Here is a 17,869-nt window from a genome sequence, read left to right as displayed (position 1 = left end):
ATTAGCCCATATGCCCAATACCAATCTATAAATTCCTCTTCAGACTCACAAAACACATGCAATGATGCCGAATGCAGGAAGATCACAGGCCAGTGGGTGGGAAGTCTTATCAATCCAGTGGCGTTGTAAGCATGTCAGCGCTGACAGGGGTCTCCACCAGGCTGCTCTGGTTCTGGAGCTCTGACTGCATCAGCATAGCTCTATTAGGCTCCTTGTGGTAATGTCTCACAGGGTGTAAGTGTGTGTCCCGCCTCCAACAAGCTATTTATCTCCCTAGTGCCTCCAAATGAGGTCATCAAGCTGCGACCTGGTTGACAGGCTAAACTCCACCCCTTCACTCGTAAGTCTCAAATTGACAACAGATTATGGAACCACCACAGCCCCCAACAGAGATTTTCCAATCGTGACCTCTCTGGGAATCACTTTGTTCCTCCTGTTGAAGCTCCCCAGGCTCTCCAGCCCCAGTCCCTTCTGCTTTACCCCTTAGCTCTGGGTTAGCAAGTCCACTTCCCCTTTCATTAGAATGACAGGAAGGTGTCTCATAGCAGCAAAGGACTAACTGAAGAAACAAAGTTTGTAAACATAGCCATTAGGTAAGTTTCAGGGACCTCAGTGATTCAAACCAGAACTATCCCCCTCTCTTCACCTTCTGTCTCTCCCTGGCTCGGCAGAATGGCTTCCTTGTCGCTTCTTGCAGAAAGGTAAGAACATGGACCCTAGAAACAACTTCCAACATTCTAATGCTAGCGCCGCACTTACCATCCATGTAGCCTGGAGCATGTCACTTAGCCCGTGGAAATAATAACAGTAGCCCACTCATCGACTAGCTTAATAAGTAAGTTAATATTTCCAAGAACTCCACAGAGTTCCTGACCCACAGTGTCATATGTGTTTGTCAGGGTGGTTGTTGTTCCATCCCACCTCCGTGTCCAGTCCAGTTTCCCAGAACCCCAACTCAACCCAAATCTGGCCCAGAGGCTCTGTTTTATTTAAAAGGAGGACTTGATCACTGGGGGTGATAGATAAGCAATTGAGGCTCAAAGTTGAAGATACTAGACCAGAGTGATACACAGGCCAATCGTGCAACCCATTGGGATCCAGTTTCATGGATTGGGTGGGAGCAGCAGAAGCTGCAGTGCCCGTCTCAGATGGGGTCAGACAGCAATACATTATTTTGTTAGGAGCAGGGCAATCTACAAATTTCAAATCTTGAATTCCAAACCTCAGTGTTTATTCCCAGATCCCTGCTCTACCATTATTTCCCTGACTCCCAGCAGATCACCCCCTTACCCACCCACTTCTAAAACCTGACAAAGGAGCCCTGGTGACACAGCGGTTAAGTGCCTGGCAGCTACTCAAAAGTGAATGGTTCAAATCCATCCACAGTTCCGGCGGGGGAGATGTGGCAGTCTGCGCTTACAAAGCTTACACCCTGAGACCCCGGAGGACCATTCTCCTCTGTCGTATAGGGTCGCTGTGGCTTACTGACAATGTGTGGTTGAGTTTACTAAAATCTAGACCCTGACCAACCCCCAAAAAAACTATCTGGTACTCTGTTTAATCTGTTCTAAAACCTATGCTTATTGCCTCCATGAATGAAGTGCATCCTGCTAGTCAAGAGTAGTCCTTCCAACTGTTCTTTCAGGGCATCTTAAACTTTTTTCACTCACAACTGCCTTTCACCCCCCAAATTTGCAACATAGGCATGCGTTGCCCCCAAACACCTCGGATTTGGTGGGAAGTTTGAATGTGGCAGAGGTTCGTGTGCCGGCTTTCAGCTGCCAGGCCTCAATAGGCTCCCTGGCTGAGGTGCTGTTGTTCCAGTTGCTTTGCTCTGAGTTTCGTTGAAGGCTCTTGAGAGACATTACCTCGCGAGGTCTCCATCACATCTGGCCAGTCAACGCAGAAAGGGTTTAAATACTGACGTGACTACAACCGAAACCACCAGCAGAAAAGTGGGTCAGGGGGACATTGGTCAATGTGAGACATGAAAAAAGAATAATAATCTATAAACAATCAAGGGTACATGAAGGAGGGAGGGCGAAGAGAGGGGGGAAATGAGGGCTCAAGTAGAAAGAAAATGTTTTGAGAATGATGATGGCAAACAAATGTACAAATGTGCTTGATACAGTGGATGGATGTTTGGATTTGTGATAAGAGTTGTACGAGCCCCCAATAAAATGATTTTTATAAAAAAGAACCAAAACCACCCTGAACCAAAACCATCACTGTGCCACACAGAAAACAGATATAAGGAAAATGAATGAAATAGACACATGGCTTGAAAGCAGTAGTGGGATTCAAATTATTTAACAACTGGTTTGTTGTCCCAATGACCGTTTTAAGTATAAAAAATATGTATACTGAAAGATTACTTCTTTTTTATCATTTTATCATGGTTTATGATTTTATAATTTCTTATTATTATATCATTTTTATAATTTTATTCACAGCTCTTATCACAATCCATCCATCCATCCATTGTGTCAAGCATATTTGTACATTTGTTGCCAGAAAGATGGTTTCTTATTTCATACAGGTTACTATCTAAATAAGAACAATAAAAGAGGTACATAAAACTAGACTGTTATAAGAAATAATTTTTAAATATTAATAATCAATATTAAATCATACTAGACAAGAAACCTGTTATTTAAGATAGTTCCACTGTGTTTCTTGATTGGCATACTCCCTCACAATAATCTTCATTTCTATGTGAGCATCATAGGCTGTGTGATTTGTCCTTAAGCATCTTGTCACTGTAGGAGTAGGAGTAGGATCCCATTCTTGAGAGACAGGCCAGTTAGACAATAGTTATTGTGTTTGATATCTTAGAAACAGTCACACAACTTCTGTTCTCGAACATATTATATTCTTCTTTGAAAAACCCCTTTCCACTTCTGTTGAACTTACAGCAATTGTTCTAACAATGTTTTAATGCTTTGAACACTTCTAGGAATTGTATAATCAATTCGTTCATAATATCTTTGAGGAATTTGGGCCATAGCATAAAACTGAAATGAATGGCAACATGGAGCCCTCTGGTTGTCTGACTCTTTTTCTCTTTTCATTCTATGTTTGTTTACTGAAATAACAAACACAAGGGAATAAAGTGTATTATTTCATCAAAAGTATAATGAGTTTTATGAAATAAATTCATATTATAAACATAGTTTTGCCTGATTTTTATACCTATCAACTGAATAAACATTACTACAGGCACTTAGAATATGCTGTTACACAGATGAATGTTAAAAAATGGTAAGGAATGTAAATTTGTGATTTCCACATTGGGCAGCTGCCCAGTCACACAACTTAGAGAGAAGCCCAGACACAAGTGGTTCTCCAAATTCTAAAAACAGTCGCATCTGTTCTGCCAAACCAGTGTGAACTGGCTGCATCTCTCCACAGTTTGAGAGACAGCAACATTCCAATCTTAGAAGAATTCTGGCTCCAGTAGCGGAGACATCTCAAGAGCTTGTTCCAGAACAGCCTAATGCCAAGCCAAGATCAACTGGAACTGTCCTAGATGATCAACAAAAACAAATGCTACCCAAATACAAAGAAGAACAGCAACTTCGAAAATGCAAAGAGCAGAGAGAGAGAACTAAACAAGGAGTATTAAAGTGAGTCTTCATAGGCCTGAGATGCCTGGTTCTCTTTTGTCTTCTTCAAGGCCGAATGTGAAACCTGAGCCCCCAAATCATCTTCTGTATGGATTCTAGGAGTAAGAGCCAAAGAGCAAATGAAGCAGACTAAGATGAAAAACGAGAGGACCATTCAAATCATCCAACTTGATACTACTAAAAATCAAGATGATACTAAAAATTCCAATGGCCTCCCAGTAAAAGAACTCCCATCATTCAAGGTCAGAAAACTCAGCCAGCGCACAACTGGCCATATTTAGAAGCATTTTTCATTCAGAAACTGAAAAAGTAACTTGTGCTACCCTGAGTGGGACAAGACATTTGGACAAGAATTGGACATCATCCCAGATGGTGCTAGAGCTCTTGTGTAGACATCATCCCAGGTGATGCTAGAGCTCTTGTGTAGACATCATCCCAGGTGATGCTAGAGATCTTGTGTAGACAACAGTTGATCAGGCATTATTTCGTTATTCTTTTTTTTTCTGAGATTAAAACACAAGTTTATTGAGAATTTAACAATTTGAACCAGGAACTTCATGATCCACCTAAATGATAGGCCAAAGCTCAAGGATCAGACATTTCTACAGGGTTTAGGCAAAGAGCCAGGTTACACTTTGGGGAAGTTGGAGGTGAGACTCCTCTGAGTGGGAAAGGACCTGTGTGCTAATCGCTAGGTCTGCAGACCAGTGGTGACGGGGAACAGTTGTTCCAGACTGTGACAGCAAACAGGCACGCTAGGAACTCATCAACAGAGGAAATCCGACCACTCGTTCATTCGGGGGAGCCCAGGCCAGGCATTATTTGTTATGAAGGAAAGGGTCAAATACCTTGAAGGACTGCTGAGTGGTTGTGAATACAAGCAAGGTGAAAAGGAGACACCACTCAATGGGTTTGGGGATATGGTTAGTTTTCAGCATTTAAAAAAAAATCCTCACTGCTATTGAGTCAATTCTGACTCATAGTGAGCCTATAGACTAGTGTAGAACTGTGGGTCTCTACGACTATGACTCTTCACAGGAGCAGAAAGCCTCCTCTTTCTCCTGTGGAACAGCTGGTTGTTTCAAACTCCTGACCTTGAAGTTAACAGCCCAATGCATAACCCCATTCACCACCAGGGCTCCTTTTTCCCCCCACGTAGATGATGTGAACCAAAAATTCAACAATCCGAGCAAACTTGAGCAAGCTAGGTGGCAGCACAGTAATAATACAAGCAAAAAAAGTTTCTAGGAAAATCCCTGATGGATTTTGTCATTGGAATCATCCTCTTGAATTTTGTTATATGCTTTTCTGTTTTGTGGTATATGAAACCCAAGATTGATGAACCTATAGAGACAGCAAATAGAACTAGGATTCCTGGGGGTACAGTGGGGGAGAGGGGTATCTGGGAGCTGATGTCAAGGAGCTCAAGAAGGAAGAAAATGTTCTGAAACTGATTGTGGGAGCAGTTGTACATATTGCTTGATGTATGCGTTAGTTTGGGGAAACTAGAGAAACAAATTCATAGACAATCGTGTGTATAAGAAAGAATTTTATACACAAGATCAATTGTACATTAAGAAAGCATCCCAGCCCAGTCCAGTCCAAGTCCATAAGTCCAATATTAGCCCATATGTCTAGTTCCAGTCAATAAATTCCACTTCAGACTTGTGAAACACTTGCAATGATGCCGAATGCAGGAAGATCACAGACCAGTGGGTGGGAAGTCTTGTGGATCCAGTGGCATTGTAAGCATCTCAACACTGGCAGGGCTCTCCACGTGGCTTCTCCAGCTCAGGACACTATCTAGTTCCATGTCTTGTCAGCTGCGAGAGGAGAGAGGAGAGAGGAGAGAGGAGAGAGGAGAGAGGAGAGAGGAGAGAGGAGAGAGGAGAGAGGAGGGAGAGAGAGAGAGAGAGAGAGAGAGAGAGAGAGAGAGAGAGAGAGAGACTCCTGCCTCCAAGGAGGAAATACAGGAGTTCCCAGCATCCTCAGGAGGAGGCCATACCCACACAGAGGCCTCATTGGCTATATCCTGATTGACAGGCTAGACTCCACCCCTACACTTTGAATTCTCAAAGTGACACCAGATTATGTAACTACCACAATGTGATTGAACTACAGAATGATATCTGCATTAGCTCCCAATAAAATGGTTTTGAAAAATAAAATAAACGGCAAGTAAGCCCAAGTAAGACAGTGGTGGAAGACGTGCAGCTAGAACTCACCAAGCTGCCTGCCATCCACAAAGGATGCAAAGCAGGAGCAGGTGGGGCAGGAAGAACATACTGAGGCAGCAGTCTGCATTACCAGAGGACGTGGAGACCACAGCATGTGATGCTGGGTCTTTCAGACTAGAAAGTCCTGCTGAATCATTCTCTGGGCTTTCTGTCTCTTATGAGCTTCTTTCTCAAAGACTCAGAACACCTGTTGGTAAAGCTGTGCCTCTGAGCAGGGCTGAGAGGAACCTTCTAAAACAAACTACAACCCTCCAAAATTCTGATCTAACATGTTGTTAGAGACCTTGCTTTCAGACGGTGCTGACAACAGGAACAGCATGGCAGGAGATGTCCCATGTCACAGATTACAGAATAAGTTTGAAGTCAACCACGATGCAAAGGAGATCGACTTTGAGATGCCCTGCTCACCCAGTGGGAGAGTGTGTCTCTGCTTGCTGTGGAAGGGACAGAGAATACGAAACACATGGAAGAAATTTCACATGTTGTGGAAGGAATCGAACAACATGTTTTGATGACAAACATCGACCATCACAAAGCTACATCTCTCAGGAACAAGACACTTAAGTTCTTTAGGTCAATCAGGACTATTTGATAATAAAAGTCTCACTGTGGAATGCCATCTTCTAGATTCAGCAGGTTTAAGTGGCAATAATCCATTTACTTCAAGGGAGAGCAGACCCCATGAGCCTGCCAGTAATCTGATTTCCTTTTCAACTCTAAGGCCCCTCTGTGGAGAAAAGCCAGAGGAATTTTTCATTTCAAAGTGAATCTAATATTTATTCTTCATGTGATCAATGCCTGTGACATAGTCTTAGAAATACTAAACATTTTGAAAATGTGGATTTGTGTTTGCTTCTAATCAACCATTTAAACATTGTGAAGTAATGTTTTGGAAATATGTGAGCATCAAAGTGTGTTTGGTACAATAGTGATTCTTATGAGAGGTTGGAATGTTTTGTACATTAGTAACTACATTAGTAGTGGGTGGGTATGTATACATATATATGCTTATATATATATATGCTTAAAGCTTATATGCTTATATATATTCTTAAAGCTAAGTATGTATACTTAAAACTAATAGAGCATTCTTCAGTTTAATCAAAATGTGAAATTCAACTTTGATAAATATATGTAAGTCCTTTTAGACTTGAGTCTTAGTTTAAACCTGCACCTGTGAATGTTGAACAGCTTTGCACCTGGTATTTTCCAGTTTACATTGAATATTTCTTTTTTTTTAATATGGAACACTTCACAAATTTGCGTGTCATCCTTGCACAAGGGCCATGCTAATCTTCTCTGTATCGTTCAAATTTTAGTACGTGTGCTGCCGAAGCAAGCACTATTGAATATTTCTTCGGTTTAAATTTCTAAATTCTGAGCTCAGTTTATATGCTACAGTTTCAAACTATTAAGTTATTAGAGGCGACCATTTAATAACCCTCAGATTCATTATATGTCTGATTACGAATTAATTTTTGGTTGTTGCATATTTTTAAAAACTTTTACAGTTGTCAAGTTTTTGTGATGCTCCACTCTCATAGACATAAACATAGCCATAAAGGTCAGTGGACAGGCCTGGAATTATGTATGCTTTTTCAGGGTTTTTTCTTTTTATTCAAGCTTTTGTTTTGTTTCTGCTGTTGGTGTTTTGCTGCCCTATATAAGATAGGCATGGGAAACAAGACCAGGTAGAAAGCAATGGGACCAACAGTTCTGGAGGGACTTGGGGGAAGGGAGCTGTGAGCAAACAATGCGATAGACACGAGAACAACTAGGGAATTAAAATCAAAGGCGAGGAGGGTGTAGAGATCCTGGGGGTGCTGAAGCAACATCAATCTGAGGAATTACTAAGAGGCAGAAGAAGGGCAAGTGTGATGGTGAGACAGGAGGGAGGTAAAAGAAAACAAAAGAAAGATCTAGGAAGCAAAGCTATGGATAGAAGTATAAACATAGGTGTGTACACATGTAAATATATTAATTCATAAAATAGAGGTATTGGCCTACGTGCATGTATTTATATGGCAATACTCTAAGGTAGTGGGCAGATCTGGGGCCTCTGCTCAAGCCCTCCCTCAATGCAAGAACACTTTGTTCTAACAATTTGGCATTCTGTGATGCTCACCCTCACGACAGGATCGCTGAAGAAAAAATGGATAAATAAGCAAATGTGATGAAGAAAACTGATGGTGCCCAGCCATTTCAAGATATAGTGTCTGGGGCCTTAAAGGCTTTGAGTTAAACAAGCGGCCATCTAGCAGAGGAGAAACAAGCATACATGGAAGAAGCACACCAACCTGTGTGACCATGAGGCATCAATGGAATCAGGTAACAGGCATCAGAAGACTCAAAACAAACAAACAAAAACATATTGTGGAGAACAAGGGGAGTTGAAACAGAGACCCAAAATCCACCTGTAGAAAATGGGATATCCCCTCATAGAAGGTTCACAAGGAAGGGATGAGTCAACTAGGGCACAGTATAGCACCAAAGAAACATATAATATTCCTCTGGTTCTTTGAGGCTTCCTCACCCCCCACTATCATGACCCCAGTCCTGCCTTTCACAGAGGGCTAGACTGGAGCATGTACACATAAGAGCTCACAGATAGCTCACAAGACATTCAACAATTCATACACATTTTGTTTCTCATTTGTTGCAAGTCCCTCAAAGTAATACCACTGCCTCATTGTGTTTTCTACTGTCATTTCTTCTGATCATTCTAAATTTTTCATTGGGTACATGCTATTTGTTTAAGGATTAAAAAGTACTTTAATTAAAAATGATTCTCACTATCTAACATTAATGAGATTGATAGAAGTCATTTCAAATTTAAAATCATGTCATTATCTTTACTCCAGTGGATTAAAATTTTTTAATCATTTTATGATATATAATTGACATTATACAATTTGATATTTTAAGTATATTAAGAAGAGTTGTGCATTCATCACTGTAATCAATTTTATAACATTATCTTCTTTCTTCTCATTATTATTAGCTCCCCATAGTCTCCCCGAGTGGCTTTATGTACTTTCATGGTTTCAACCATCCTCAACCACACAAGCTAATGATTCTCAAATCTATGCTCATATGTTGGTTCCTCTCCTTTGACTATCAGACTGTCTACCCAACAGCTCATGTGGCAACTTCACTTGCACATCCCCCTGAGGCATCGCAGACTCAGCACAGGAGGTTAGAGGAGAGTTCCTAAAACCACATCACATGGAGAAGGGCTTGAAGCATTAAAGGGGTTTGGCCTGCAAAAAGCAAGCAACTTAGATGGGTTCTGGGGGTCAGCTCTGCATGTAAAAAAGAGATTTGAGAGGCTCTGCATGCACCCTATGGAGGCCGATGAAGGTTGATCACTGGGGGGAAAAAAAACAAGTTTCTTCTGAACCTAAAAAAGACCCTCTGGAAGTTAGCACACTCAAACATGAAACTGACTTCCTCCGAAAGTGGTGAGTGCGTGGCTACTGAGGGCATTCCGGCACGGGTCTCGGAACATCAGGGGTCTCTGATTCTGTGAGAAGGCACATTTGAGCTTAGGCACATTTGAAATTAACCCTGATACTGCTGGTGCAGATTAGGCACTGGTTTGTTTGCATTGGTCCCTGGAATGGAAATAAGAGTAGAGACATTTCAGGATATCTGAGGTGACAGAAGAAATTGAATGTGTTCTCTGGTGGGGAAGGAGTGCAATGGATTTTTGCAGCAGTATTTATATAAAATATATTTATATTTTGTTGAGATATTTATATTTATATGTGTGTTTGGAAACCCTTGGTGGATCTAGGGTTTGAATTATTCACATTGCCAAGGGACCTTGGAATTGAAGTTCCATTTGAAAAACCTTGCCAGAAATAGTTTGAGGCAAAGCCTCCTGGATCTGGATGGAACCTGACAACAAGCTGGATAGCATTGTTGTGCCCGAGCCTGTCACTTCTCTCTGCCTTCTGAGTAGTGCGCAGAGGATGTGAATTGCTATGTGGAAGACGTTGGTTCTCACTTCTGGCCAGCTGCATCCACCGCCATTCTTCCAGCTTACACCTGAAGCAGCTCCAACCTCTACTCACCGCTGAGCCGCCCCACACTCTCGCAGGTAGTCTGCTTGTGCTTCTTGTACCAACAGCCTCTGCCTCTTTTTGTCCTATTTAAATCCACTCACAATGGCCAACTTTCCCTGATTTACATCCTGTATTTTCAGACTGGGGTGTTCAGAGGGTGCTTTCTACTCCCATGAAGAGATACAGTCTTGGAAACTCACAGGAATAGGTCTACCCTGTCCTACAGGGTCGTTATGAGTCAGAATCAACTCAATGGCTGTGAGAAAGAATGAACGACACAATATCTTCAGACTGATAATGTGACTGGATTCTTCCCTATAGTATCATCGTTGAACCTGTACCCTACTTTTTAAAGGCTTCTACTCTGGAAAAGTATCTATAGATACAAAAGGATGTGTCCACACCTGGTGTCTAATTCTCCATCTAGCCAAGTGGTTCTCAACCTTCCAATGCCGCGACCCTTTAATACAGTTCCACATGTTGTGGTGACCACCCCCCCAACCATAACGTTATTTTCCTTGCTACTTCATAACTGTAATTTTGATACTGTTATGAATCAGGTGACCCCAAAGGGGTCACGACCCACAGGTTGAGAACCGCTGATCTAGCCCATCCTCCAGACACTTGGGATCCTGAAATTCCTGATTCAAACAACCCAAGTTAAGTTCCAGGGCCTTTACAGATGTGTTAGGCCAGGTTGACTAGAGAAACAAATTCAGTGATACTAATAGATGTGTAAAAGAGAGCTTTATATCAAAAAGCAATTTTATCTCAACAAGGTATCTTAGCCCAGTCCATAAGTCCAATACTAGTCCACAAATCCTTCTTCAGACTCATGCCATCACAAGCAACGATGCAAAATGCAAGAAGATCACACGTCAGTGGGTACAAAGTCTTGTGGATCCAATGGTGGTGGAAGCATCTCAGTGCTGGCAAGTGTCTCCACGTAGCACCTCCAGCTCTCCTCATGTGTCACATCAACAGAAAAGTGAAGCAGAGAGAGGGGTTCTCGCGGGTCTTGCAAGTCTACTCATGGTTTGTCAACCGGACGACGAAGGCAGAGAGAGGAAGTTCCCAGAATCCTCATAAGAAGGCCATACCCACAAGGAGGCCTGTGACCTGATTGACAGGCTAGACTCCACCCCTACACTTATTTAACAAGTTGACACGAAATTATGTAACTACCACAACAGACCTCTTGTCTAGTCTATAGAGTGGACCTCACTGCTGATGTATGAACTCCTAGGCTTGAGGGGTGACTGAGTCAGTGTACAGTGCCCCATCAGAGGCAGGATAGAGCCAGGGCTAGCAAAAGGTGAACTGGAAATTGAGATCTTCAATTTTTACTTCGGCCTTAAGGATTCTAGAAGCATCAGTCTGGAAGCATCACATGTGAAAGTGAATGAGGCCCAGTTCCTGATCCCAAAGAACAAGAAGACCCACTGCTGATACAAGTAAGCCAGGGCTGAGTTGTATTTGAATTAAAAATTAAGATGTTTCTTACTTCTGTCTTATGCCTGGCACCTAGGTCCAGTCTTAAACATGGTGCTCTCTACCCCTACTGTATGCCCTGAGCACATTCTCAGCAGGAGGCAGTTCAGCCCAAAATTCTCTTCAGCTCATCAAGATATAAACCTTAAACCGGGTCCCACCCCGGGAAAGGAGGGGCCAGTAAGAGACTGGCAATCAGACACCTCTGTGTTTTTCCATCTATCTACAGCAAATCCAAACTATCCTTCACATTCTCCAGAATCACTTTGAGAATAAAATTAGAATTAACAACCTGATTACTTAATATCCAAGGCTATTTTGAGCAACAACCTTTCTAAAAGAAGTGCCAATACTAGCTAGTTTGGAGTGAGAGACACTGATACTCTGGACTGTGGAGCAGTCACTTTTTTATTTTTAATCTCAGCTGGTTCCCCACATTAGTCAGCAGGCTTCAGGACTACTACCTGTATGTCAACTGGGTATGTGCTCAAAACATGAAACAAAATGCACGCTCCTAAGAAGTTAGTTCTTTGAGAAAGCAAATAAAGCAACTCACTGACAAATTGCAAAAAGAAAAAAGATGTGAAGAGGCAAATAACCAAAATAAGAAATAAAATGGATGACACTAAAATAGAATGAACCGAGATAAAATAGATCATAATAGAATACTGCAAAAAAATTTTACTCTGGACCGTAACCTGACCCACCAAGCCTTGAGGATGACATTTCTGCTCAGAGCAGCCAAGGTACAGAGAGGACTAGGGGACTGGCCCCACCACAAGACACCATGCCCCTCCCCTGACCCAAGGACTCCAGGGGACAACATTGGAGACACAAAGCGGAAATTGTGTACAGTCTGACACACACACACACACACACACCAAGGTAAAGCATGCAGGGAGCACAGCAGAACAACAAGGGGAACAAAGCAATTTAACACCCTAGGAATCCCGAAAATAGACCGTGGAATTGGTGGGCAGGGTATGGCACTTCACCAGACCAGATTGGAAAACATTTAAAAAGGTCAGTAGACAGATCTGGAACTATTTATAGGATTGGGTTGTCTGTGTGTGTGTGTGTATGTTTCTTTTTTCTTTCTCTTTTTTCCTTCTTATTTTTCTCATGTCTATCCATATAGAATAGGTAGGATAACCAATCCTGAGGAGAAAACAATGGAGCTGATGGTTCTGGGGGGACACTTGAGAGAGGAGGAGATAAGAGAAAGAGTGGGGGAGTCAACAAACCCAGGTCCAAGGGAACAGTAAGAGATCTAAAATTGATGGTGAGGAAGGTGTAGAATGCCTGATGGGGTTTGATCAAGTGCAATGTAGCTGCTGAGAGAAAATACTGAGAGCCAAATGAAGGTTGAACATGATAGCAGGACAGGAGGAAAGTAAAAAGAAATACAGGAAAGAACTAGGAAGCAAAAGACATTCATAGAGACATAAATTTAGGCATGCATATATGTAAATACATTAATATATAACAATAGGAATATAGGTCTATGCATCTATATTTAAATGTTAAGCAATAAGGTAGCAGATGGGCATTGGGTCTCCACTCAAGTACTTTCTCAATGCAGGAACACTTTGTTCTAATAACCTGGCATTCTGTGATGCTGAAGTCAAAATGGATGTATAAGCAAATGTGGTGAATTAAGCTAATGGTGTCCGGCTATTAAAAAATATAGCATCTGAGGTCTTAAAGGCTTGAAGTCAAACAAGCAGCCATCTAGCAGTGAAGGAACAAAGCCCACATGGAAGAAGCACACCAACCTGTGTGCTAACGGGATCAGCCATCAGGCATCAGAAGACCCAAAACAAACAAATATACCAATGCAAATGATAGGAGTTGGAGTGGAGCCTGAAAGCTCATCTATAGACAATTGGACATTCCTTTCCAGAAGGGTCACAGGGAAAGAATGAGACAGCCAGGGTGCAGCACAGCACCCACCGAACACACAACATTCCTCTAGTTATTTCATGCTTCCTGCCCCCCCACCACTATCATAACCCCCTTACAAATCCAGCTAAACCAGAGCATGTACACTGGTATAGGTAAGAGCTCTCAACACATGGAATCCAGGCCACATGAACCTCTCAGGAACAGCAATGGAGGTAGCAATTCCATGACAGTAGGGGAAAGATGGGGGGCAGGGGGAATGATGTATAATTCCCACCCCCTCCCCAGGGGATGAACAACAGTAACACAGACAATGGGAGACAGTGAGCGGTGTAAGATATGAAAATAATAATTATTTATCAAGGGACCATCAAGGTAGGAGAGTGGGAGGCAGAGGGGAAAAAAGAAGAGCTGTTACCAAGGACTCAAACAGAAAGAACATATTTTGAAAATTATGATGGCAACACATGTACACATGTGTTTGATGCAATTGATGTATGGGTTATTATAAGGGCAATAAAAGTATTTATTTATAATTTTTTTAATTTTTAAAGAAAAATTTTACTCCAACAATTTGAAAACCTAAAAGAAATAGACAGATTCCCAGAAGCACACAACCTACTTAAATTAACACAAAAGTTATGTTATTGGTGTTAGGTACCCGCAAGTTAGTTCTGAAATTGTGTGTTTAACAGAACAAAACACCTGATCCTATTTCAGCACACTGTTGCAGCTACTGGGCTAACCCATCCCATTCCTAATTTTCACCACCTTCCACATTATCAAGCATAATGTCCTTTTCCAAGGACTGGGCTCTTCTGAAAATATTTCCATCCTGGCATCCTTGCTTCTAACACAAATAGGAGTAAACATCTGAGTAGACCCATAACAACAGAAGACATTGAAGATACCATCATAAATTCCAGCAGACATTCAAAGAAGATTTGACACCAATTCTACTCAAACTCTTCCAGAACATAGAAAAGAAAGGATTACATCCTAATTCATTCTATGAAGCCAGCATTAACCCAGATGTAAAGGCAAGCAAAGACGTCACAACACAAAGAAAATTACAGACAAAGATCCCCTTGAGTCAAAATACAAAATTCTCAAGGAAACATTCTGGACAACATAGGCGTGTGTGATCCAAAGATTGTAAGTAATAAAACCAAAGATCAGAGGGTGGGATGTATTAAAGTTTAAATTCTAAGCACCTGGTTTGCAGAAGACTGTGGGTGTCAGTGAAAGCCCCAAGTCTATTAGCAGAGTCCCCCTGTGGATTAATTCTCTACTGAGTCTCCTTTTGTCCAGGCATGGGAATAGTCTTGTCCTCGGTCAGAGTGCATTGGAAAGTCGATGAATGAAGATACTGTTAGGTTAAACTTAACATCTCATCATTTGTTTTTCCTTTTGACTTATCTTTAGTGAGTTCTAGTGTATATTATTTCCTGCTTTCTTTTGAATTGAGGTTTTTCTGTGCTTTATTATGTTGTAGTTTTGGGATTTTTCATTTTGCATTATTTTCTTTATATTAAATCCAGGATAAGTAAATCTATAGAGATCATAACTAGATTAAAAGTTTCTTAGGGTTACATCAGATGAGGTGGGAGAAAATAGGGAGCAAATAATAATGAGTACAAACATTAAGAAAAGATTCCAAAATTGATGGTGATGATGATTATACAACTCTTCTTAAAAATTTAAACCAATGAAGTGTATCGTACATAAATCATATATCATTAATGCTGGTAGAAAATTTGTGTGTGTGTTTTAAAAAGCATAGTTTGTGTACACGTCCTCACATACATGTGAAATAATACAATATCACGAGTTCATTTTTATGTGGTCGGCATTTTGCGTCTAAGCTCTAATGAACGGTTTTATTCATTTTCTCCCACATTTTCTATAATGAACTTGTCTGACTTTTATTAAGACAAAATGTTATTTTAAAAAATATCCCATACAGGCTGGCCCCCGCACCAAAAATTAAGTGGATTCCTGCCCCTCACCTGAGAAGAATTTGTTCCAAAGGACGACATTGACTCTGCAGCTCCGGGAGAGGGACATATCTGATGAAAGCGGAGGAGGAGAGAGTGGAGCACAGCCTGGCCCACCAGGCCGTGAGGATGATGTTCCTGAGTAGAGCAGCCAGTCCACAGAGAGGACAACATGGCTGGCCCCACTATGAGACATGATGCCCCTCAGTGACTAAGGGCGATACAGGGGACAGCACCGGAGACACAGTGTGGGATTTGCACCTGACCTGATCCCACCACACCGAGGCAAATCACTGGGGGAGTGCAGCGGAACAGCAAGGGAATGGAGTGGCAAGGTCCCCAAGGAATGCTGAAAGTGGACTTAGGGGCCAGGGCGTGGTGCCCCAACAGACTGGACTGGAAAACACTCCTAAGGGCCAAAAAACGATCCTTGTACTAACTACAAGCTTTTCTTTCGTGAAGGGTTTTGTTTTGTTCTTTGTCAGTGGTTTGTTTTTATTGTTTTGTTGTCTGGTTGTATACTGTTGCTTTGTTTTCCTCTGTCTTGTTTTCGTGCATGTTAGTGTCTCCACAGGTCTGTCTGAATAGGACAGGCTGGATGAACTATCTGGAGGAAAAACAACAGGACCGACAGTTCTGGGGGGACTTGGGGTGGGGGGTAGGGGGGGTAAGGAAGTGGTGTTAACAAACACAGGGACAAGGGAACAACATGGGACCCAAAATGGTAGTGAGGGGGGAGTGGCAGGCCTGGTGGGGAATGATCAAGGGTAAGATTGCGTAGAGAAGAGGTATAGCTGTAGCCCAGGTGAGGACGGAGCATGGTAGTAGGGCAGGAGGAAAGTCAAGGGAGATGGAGGAAAGAGCTAAGAGTCAAGGGGCATTTATGGAGGTCTAGACAAAGACATGTACATGCAAATATATATATGCGAGGATGGGGAAATAGGTCTGTGTCTATATTTATAGGTTTAGTATTAAGGTGACAGAAGGACCTTGGGCCTCTACTCAAGCACTCCCTCAATGTATGAATACTTTATTTTATTAAATTGGCACTCTATGATATCCACCCTCCCGACACAACTGCTGAAGCCAAAGCGGGTGAACAAGTAAATGTGGTGAAGAAAGCTGATGGTGCCTGGCTATCAAAAGAGATAGTGTCTGGGGTCTTAAAGGCTTGAAGATAAACAAGTGGCCATCTAGTTCAGAAGCAACAAAGCCCACATGGAAGAACACACCAGCCTGTGTGATCGCGTGATCCCGAAGGGATCAGTTATCAGGCATCAAAGAATAAAAAATCATATCATTGGCTGCACACCTCCATGATACGATCGCCGAAGACAAACGGGTGCATAAGCAAATGTGGCGAAGAAAGCTGATGGTGCCCGGCTATCAAAAGAGATAGTGTCTGGGGTCTTAAAGGCTTGAAGGTGAACAAGCAGCCATCTAGCTTAGAAGCAATATAGCCCACATGGAAGAAGCACACCAGCCTGTGCGATCGATCATGAGGTGCCAAAGGGACCAGGTATAAGGCATCATGCAAAAAAAAAATATATATATATATACATATACCATAGTGAATGAAGACGGAAGTGCAGAGTGGAGACCCAAGGCCCATTTGCCAGCCACTGGAGATCCCCTCATAGAGGGGTTCAGGAGAGGAGATGGGTCAATCAGGGTGTGAGGTAGTACCGATGAAGAACACAGCTTTCCCCCAGATCCTGGATGCTTCCTCCCCCACAACTACCATGATCCAAATTCTACCTTGCAGGGCTGGATAGGGCAGAGGTTGTACACTGGTACATATGAGGGCTGGAGGCACAGGGAATCCATGGTGGCTGGTACCTTCAGGACCAAGGGTGTGAGGGGTGATGCTGGGAGAGTGGAGGGTGAGTGGGTTGGAAAGGGGGAACTGATTACAAGGATCCACATGTGACCTCTTCCCTGGGAGAGGGACGGCAGAGAAGGGGGGAAGGGAGACTCCGGATAGGGCAAAATATGACAAAATAACGATGTATAAATTGCCAAGGGCACATGAGGGAGTGGGGAGCGGGGAGGGAGGGGAAAAAAAAAGAGGACCTGATGCAAAGGGCTTAAGTGGAGAGCAAATGCTTTGAGAATGATTGGGGCAGGAATGTATGGATGTGCTTTATACAATTGATGTATGTATATGTATGGATTGTGATAAGAGTTGTATGAGTCCCTAATAAAATGTAAAAAAATAAAAGAGGAAAAAGAAAGTGATTAGGGCAAAGAATGTACAGATATGCTTTATACAATTGATGTATGTATATGTATGGACTGTGATAAGAGTTGTATGAGCCCCTAATAAATTGTTTAGGAAAAAAAAGAAAAAAAACATCACATTTTGAAAGAAAGTTCAAATATAGATATTTAATTTCCAGTGGAAAAAAAAGAATAATTCAGGCCCACAAAGTACATGCTAAGATCCCATAAAATTATAAGAAATGTTTGTAAAAGAACTAGGAATTAAGGGACTTCTAAAAAGAACTGTATCTAGATCATGGTGGCTAATTGGTTAGGCATTGAGCTGC

General features: G+C 42.1%; 1 non-coding gene and 1 pseudogene across 1 annotated transcript; one reads left to right on the top strand and one right to left on the bottom strand.

Annotated features, from left to right (window-relative positions):
- The first annotated feature begins 672 nt into the window (after positions 1-672).
- Positions 673-6,630, top strand: LOC142460926 (disks large-associated protein 5-like; annotated as a pseudogene).
- Positions 6,631-7,099: 469 nt separating this feature from the next.
- On the bottom strand, positions 7,100-7,206 carry LOC142461906 (U6 spliceosomal RNA). The gene has a single exon (XR_012787075.1). It is a non-coding gene; the product is annotated as a U6 spliceosomal RNA (small nuclear RNA).
- Between the last annotated feature and the right edge of the window lie 10,663 nt (positions 7,207-17,869).

The sequence above is a fragment of the Tenrec ecaudatus genome, chromosome 11, assembly GCF_050624435.1.
Source record: "Tenrec ecaudatus isolate mTenEca1 chromosome 11, mTenEca1.hap1, whole genome shotgun sequence".
NCBI classification, from domain to species: domain Eukaryota; kingdom Metazoa; phylum Chordata; class Mammalia; order Afrosoricida; family Tenrecidae; genus Tenrec; species Tenrec ecaudatus.
This window is presented reverse-complemented; position numbering and strand designations above follow the sequence as displayed.